The 6,633-nt window shown below is 56.5% G+C and overlaps 1 protein-coding gene across 3 annotated transcripts in view; it reads left to right on the plus strand.

Moving 5' to 3' along the window:
* The window catches only part of Fbxl16 (F-box and leucine rich repeat protein 16), a 12,847-nt gene continuing 6,214 nt past the window's right edge, over window positions 1–6,633 (plus strand). The window contains exon 1 of one of the 3 annotated variants that reach the window (XM_029533126.1): window positions 1–222. The gene's annotated coding sequence lies outside the window, so the exon portion shown is untranslated. Of the gene's footprint in view, window positions 223–484; window positions 792–6,633 lie in introns of those variants that run through there. The other 2 variants (XM_021221523.1, XM_029533125.1) reach the window with 2 other exon arrangements.

The following is a 6,633-nucleotide window of genomic DNA, read 5'->3' on the forward strand; positions in this document are numbered from 1 at the left end:
ACGATGTCGATGTCTCCAATCGGCTTCCCTTTCCTCGCCCTCACAGGTGGCAATCCAAGCAAGGGCACATAGGGCCAGTTGCATCTGCGCAGGATCCGGAACCCCACTGCCAACCGCTCGCTCCAAGGACCGCAATTCTCCTCTGCTGGCAAGATTCTGGGTTGCCACCACTTCGTGCAGATGGGACACTCGAAGCTGCTCTTCGGCCGCGCGGCCTACGGGGTTTGTTATTGTGCGGCCGCTGAGCGGGTGCTGGCGCCTGGCGCGTGCCCGTCGGTACCGCACCGGGAGCGCGCGGAGCGGAGCGGGGCGGGGCGGGGCTGGGGATTCTGGACACCTCAGCCTGGCTCTAGAACCGGGATTGGTCCGGACGCCGGGAGCGCGCGAGGGCGCGGCTCTTAGGGCCGGGCGGGGGGCACGCGCGGCGCCGGCGGCGGCCGCGGAGGAGCGCGGGGAGGAGCGCGGAGGAGGAGCGCAGGGAGGAGGGGAAGGGGAGGGAGGAGGCGCCCGCCGGGTTCCCTGCAAAGCGGCCTTATTTATCTGGGCACAGCCTCAGCCTCCCCGGTGGGAGGCTCAGGGCGGCAGATCCTCTCCCACCGGGGAGCTCCGCTCGGGACTCTGCCGAGAGGGCCCTGGCGCGGGGCTCCGGGCGCGGGGCGCAGTCGGGCCCTGCTAGCCGGTCCAGCACCTCGGCCGCCTCCACGCTAGGCGGCTCGGGTGCTGGGCTCCCCATGACGCGAGGTCGCCCGGCGGACAGCGTGGCATGAGCCAGAAGCCCTGGCCGAGGTAAGGTGTGTGTGCGCGCGCGGCCAGGCTGCGGGGAGGGGAGGGTCCAGGTCGAGCCACTGCCTCTGCGAAGGCTACAATGAGGAGGGGGCGGGGTGGGGACTTGGGACTGCGCCGCGGCCGCCGCCGCCAGAGCAGGGCTTACGTAATCTCAGCCCCTTCCCCACCTCGCCCTTCGGCCGCTGGGCCAGCGGTTCCGCACCCCCTAACCCTAGTGGCCGGCCTGATTGCGCCCCGCTCGCTACCGGCAGCGCGGTCAGGCTGTATCTCCGTACCACGGAATTGCTGAGAGGAAGCACGGTGGCTTCGAGGACGCGGAATTGCAGGCCGTCAGCCCCCACTCCTTCTGGCTTGGCTCTGGGCTCTCCCCACTCCAGCCCTATGAGCCTCCGTCGGACTGGAGGACGTGACAGGTGTTGATACAATTAAAAGGGAGGAGCCATGTGGATATGTGGCCTAGGGGTCCTGGACGCCTTCTGGACATGAGCTGGTACAGAGCTGCCGCCCACAGCTCTATACCAGAGAGTGGGCTGTCATGTCTTTGGTTCTAGAAAAAGAAAATGGGCCTTGGCCAAGATTGGAAGGCTTCAAAATGGGGAATGGGCATCCTGAGATTGCTGAGCAGGGCTTCCATGTCCTTCTGGGATGTTAGTCAATGGGGGAATCCTCCCCACCCTTCATCCCAGGAGAGAAGGCTGCACTGTTGAGGCCTGGATCTGGCCTAGCAGCCCTCCCAGCCTGAGCCAGCAGCTGACCTCCCAGGAGCAGATGGTAGATGCCACTTCACCTGCTCCCTCCTGGAGGCCCGACTTTCCCTGCCATCTTGTCCCAGGGCCCACTGGCCAGGGTCTTCTCAGGCCTCCCTGCTGCCCCTTTGAACACGGGACCCTCTATTCCAGCCCAACACTTTGATGAAGTGCTGGACAGCAGCCTCAGAGCAGTAGGGGCGGGCGGGACGGTGTTGGGACAGGAGCCTGGATGATTAGGGGCTGCCTAGATCAGGTCAGAGGCATGGTGGAGCCTTGATTTCCTGCCTAGACATGGCCCGAGGACCGGGTTGGGAGCCATTGGGAGGAGAGGGAAAGTCAAGGTTGGAAAACATGGGTGATATTGAAATAGCCCAAGATTCAGCAGCCTCGTTTCCTGCTACCCTCACCATTTGCCTCCCCAGTCACCCTTACTGTAAGTCCAGGATACACACGCACTCACCTCTTCTCCCGAATACACCTGAACAGGCCCTGTCTCCCACTGATGGAGTTAAAACAAGTGCATATAGGTAACCTTGAGATATCAGGCTCTCACTCCAGAGACACTGGAGGGGCTTCTGGTGGGCATCTCTCAACTTTCTTCTGAGAGTCACTGATGTACCTTCCGGGACTGGCACAGGGAAGGGTGGGGGAGACGGCAAAGCAAGGTTAGGAGGCCAGTGAACAGCCCTGAACTGCCCCCATTAGTGCTCAGACGGCCAAACTGGCTGCAGAGTGCAGGTGGGCCTCATTTGGTAGGTGTCTAAAGGAGTCTCAGGCCTAGGTTTTGAAGGTCTCATATTCTACAGAAGGGGGGGCATGGTATGCTGAAGCCTATCGTGACTATTTGTTTTGCCCTTAGTTTGGTCACAGAGCCCGCATCTTCTGGAGCATTGACCTGGGTTCAACCTGGGCCTATTTACCTCCTGGGCCCAGGGTCTCCCTATCCCCAAGTCCCTGGTACACCCCCAGAGGCAGCTCCAGCAGGGGGTGGAAGAAGAGGGCTGTGGTTGACACGTGCAAAGTGGCAGGGATGTGAACGTGCCTGAGTCATAGCGCTGTCACAGAACATGTTGCCTGCACTGTGCCCCCAATCTCAGATACCCTGGTCGTCACCCCAGTTCATGGGGCTGCCAGTACAGACTGAACTGCATATGGGTGCTTTGGTTATCTTTTTCAAGCCTGAGGAGCTGATCGGGGCAGGTTCTATGCAGGCCAGGAACCAGCCTCCAAGGTGGCCTTCATCCTGACCTGTGCGCAGACACGGGGAAAGAGTCCCTAGACTGAGAGAGATGGGGGACACTGATGGGGGGGACACTGGTGGGTGCATAGTTGGCGGTCGTTAAGACTTCAGGGTAACAGCAGCGACCCTGCTGGAAGACAGCTGTGTGCAGAGGCCACTAGTCAAATCATAGGAAAACACAGGACCCAGTGAGGCAGAAGAAAAAGACACAAGATACAACAGATGTGTTCCCAGTCTGAGTGCTTTGGGGTCTTGGGACAAGTGGCAGTTTTACGCAGCATCAGAAAGATCCATCCCTCTCCGAACCTTGTTTTGGTCAGTGGCGCTCTAGGGGGCAGGGATGCTGGAGGAGGGTAGGCCCTTCCTCTTACCATCTCTTTGGTGACTCTCTTTTTTTCTAGGGTCAGGTCAGATTTTAGGGGTCAGCCAGCCAGATTCCTTAGCCATGAAACTCCAGAAGAGGGACTTAGCCAAAAGACCTCCTCTCCCTGAGTATCTGCACCTCAAGATATCGTGTGTGGGGAACTAGGTGCTGACACTAATCTAGTGTCTTCTGAACAAATGCTGACCACAGGCATACCCGGAGTTAAGTCCTTGTGCTTCTCCTCCTCCACTAACCAGCCAAGCTCTCAGCCTCGGGCAGCTGCACCCCTGACGGTTCAGGTGACCATTTCTTGTTCATTCCTTCAGCAGTACCCAGAAGCCACACACTTGTGGCGCTATTTGTCCTCAAGGAGTTACCAGGCCAGAGGGAGAAACAGTGATAACATCTCCAGGTGACACCTGGAGGTGCTTTTTCAGAGTACCAGGGGGTCCTATCTATGGAGGCAGGCAGGAGGGGGAGTCGGCACCGAGAAAGTCTATGGAACAAGCAGGGCACCACCATTTGTCCAGGGGAGGGGAGGAAGAATGAAGAGCAGGGGTGTGGCTATGGAAGGAGTCATGGATGGAGATGAGGCCGTGAGGCTATTTTGATGACTGGATACAGAGCATCAGACCCTGGAATGTCAGTCTGCAAATCAGCAAGTACTGGAACTTTCCCAGGAGACCCACTGTACCCTCCACATTCCTTATGTCCGCAATGAGTCCTCTAGGGAGGCAAATACTACAGTCAGCTCTCCTCAGGAGCACCTTGATGAGACTTGGGCTGACGAAGACACAGCAGCAGCAGAGGAAGTTGTCATTGTCCCTTCCTAGCCCAGGATGGACCCAGGGAGTCCCATCTCAAGCTCCTCTGTAGTCTCGAGATGACCCAGAACTCCACTCCAAACCAAGCCCAGGACACACTGGGCCTGGGACTGAGTGCTGTGCCAGGTCATCCATCATTCCAGAAAGCCTCTCCTCAGTATTAGCTCCTGAGGTGCTTGTCCGTGAAGGAAGAGGCAACCTGGGTCACTTGGCCACCCCCCCCCCGGAAGCAGGAGTGGCAGCACCATGAAGGAGCTCTAGTGTGGCATGGCAGTGCATATTTGTAACCTGGAGAGGTAGGTAGTAGGATGGCTGTAAATACAAGGCCAGCCTTGGCTATATACTGATACCTGGGACATCATCTGGTGAGATGGCAGGGCCAGGTGGAGTGATCCTTGCTAGAACCCCTCAATAACCTCTTGCTCGACTGGCAGGAAGGTTCCAGTCTTCCGGTGTGTGCTCAGCTTTCTCTGAAAGCCTCAGCCTTGAGTTCAGGTGTAACGGTTTCCATTTTTGGACCCCTATGGGGTTCTCAGGCTTGGTTAATGTCACAGAGAAGGAATAAGTGAGAACCTCTCTAATCACAAAGCGAGGTGAGGTTGCCTCTGTGGAGATGCAGCTCCCACCAAGGACGGGGCCTGGATGGGGAAATTAGACACTGAATCTGGCCTGGATTCACCTATGTGACCTAAGTCTGGAAAGTGGGAAGGGGATCGATCGTGTGCTTCTGAAAACGTGAATCTTCAGAGCTGCAGAGAGGGGCAGAAAGGAACCCTGCAGATGCCCGGGGCATCCACGTGCATCTCCCCCCCAACCCCCAGCAACTCAGGCGCTCCACGTGCACACCCGCGGCTGGGAGCATTTTCAGCCTAAATCGGCACAGCTCTTGGATTATTTCTCCCCTGGCACCGCCTCCGCAGCCTCCTCCAGATCCTAGCCAAGCGGGCGGCTTCTCCCTCTGCCTCTTCCTGTGGAGCTGGGTTTGCCGGAGCCACCGATCATTCCTCCTCCGCTCCACTGTCTCTGGTGCAGAAAGTCGGGCTGACCACAATGAGCGCGGGAGCTGTCCGTGGTGCTGCTTGCGGGGTTCCGAGAGCGCTGAGTCTGAGCCTAGTGGCTGAGGCTGGATGGGCAGTCTAGACGTAGACCGTAGACTTAGGTATATGGCGGGTACTCTGGCTGGGGTTGTCTCTCCACCCTCAGCACAGTTCCCAGGAATGCGGGTGGTGCTGGTTAAGAACTGGAGCACATAAGGAAGAATCCCATCCTTTCCCATCATGGATGCTGCTGTCCTGCAACAGGCCAGCTTCCCTATATTGCTCCCAGGGAATTGAGGTAACCACAGTTTAGACTTCCCTTACAGTAGCATGCAAGTTATAACTCTTCAGAGCCTCAGGTTCCTTATATAAATACTGGAATAACAATAGTGGCTACCCCTACACAGGGATGTCTGCTGTGAAGCTGAAATATGTGATCGAACCAGTATGCATTTGGCAAGTGTTAGCATTGCTACTTGCTGTACTGGCTTTTTTTTTTTTTTTTTTTTTTTTTTTGTGGCTACCATTGCCTGTTCTTGAGCACAAAGAGTGTCTGAAACCTTTAGGGAATAACCGGCCTACTACCCAGGTCTTAAGAGTCATATTGGGAAGGAGGTAATCGGGAGACGGTACTGAGGGCCTAGGGTGGACCGCCAATGGCCATCCTTAGACACAGAGCTAGGTTGTTGATCCTGAGGACCATGTTTTGGAGAGACCTTAACCCAGGGCTTTTCCTTCCCAGAGGTGGGAAACTAGCACAGATTGCATGTGCAGTATAGGAAACCATAGAGACGGAATTGCAAAATAAAGGTAGAAGGTAGTTCTTGTTCACTTCTTTTGTGTCAAGCCAGAGTATAAGAAAGAGTAGCCAATTTCCTTGGCCCTGCAGCTCCAGGAAGGGGCCTCAGCCTCAAGGGTGACAAGAGTCTTTCTCTTCTGAGGGTTTGTGTATTCCAGTGCCCACCACTTAGGAAGCTTCTTCATGTAGCCCTCGCTATTGCTCCAGGCTCCCTGGCAAGGTTGTGAGCCACCAAAGCCAGGTATGAGGGTGTGACCGAGGGTTAGGGGAAGGCTTTCGCTGACTCCCTGGAGACTGTAGGGCAAAAAGCTGACAACTCATGTGTGCATCCTGCTCATCCTGGGATCACTTATATACACAAGAGGGAGAGCCTGCCTTGCCCTTGGGTCAGCTCTGGGACTCAGGATTTACTCTACCATAGACTGTAAATCCCTCCCACAGGAAGGAGTCTGTGGTATCGCCTCCCAGATTTCATGTTGAGGAAGTGGAGTCACCAGAGGCTAACCAAGAGCACTCATTTATAGAAGGGGCCATCTGGAGTCCAGACTGTTGCGCTTGAATGTTTTGATTGTTGCATGGAGCATTTCATCTGCAGGTGAAATCCATGGAAAGACCACATCCTTCTGGATGTTGGGTGGTGGTGGGTGTGGTATCTGGAATGCAGAGCAGAGATCATGGCATTATGAGAGTCTAACTGCTCTTTGCCTCCATGCTGTCCACTCACAACGTCCTCTGCAACCCAGCCACAGGCCTGGGAGTCTGAGGGGGACAGAGAGGGAGACTCAGACACGCTGGTCACGCTGCTCATGCTGCTCACACTGGTCATGCTGCTCA

This window comes from Mus pahari, chromosome 21 (genome assembly GCF_900095145.1).
Source record: "Mus pahari chromosome 21, PAHARI_EIJ_v1.1, whole genome shotgun sequence".
Taxonomy (NCBI): Eukaryota; Metazoa; Chordata; class Mammalia; order Rodentia; family Muridae; genus Mus; species Mus pahari.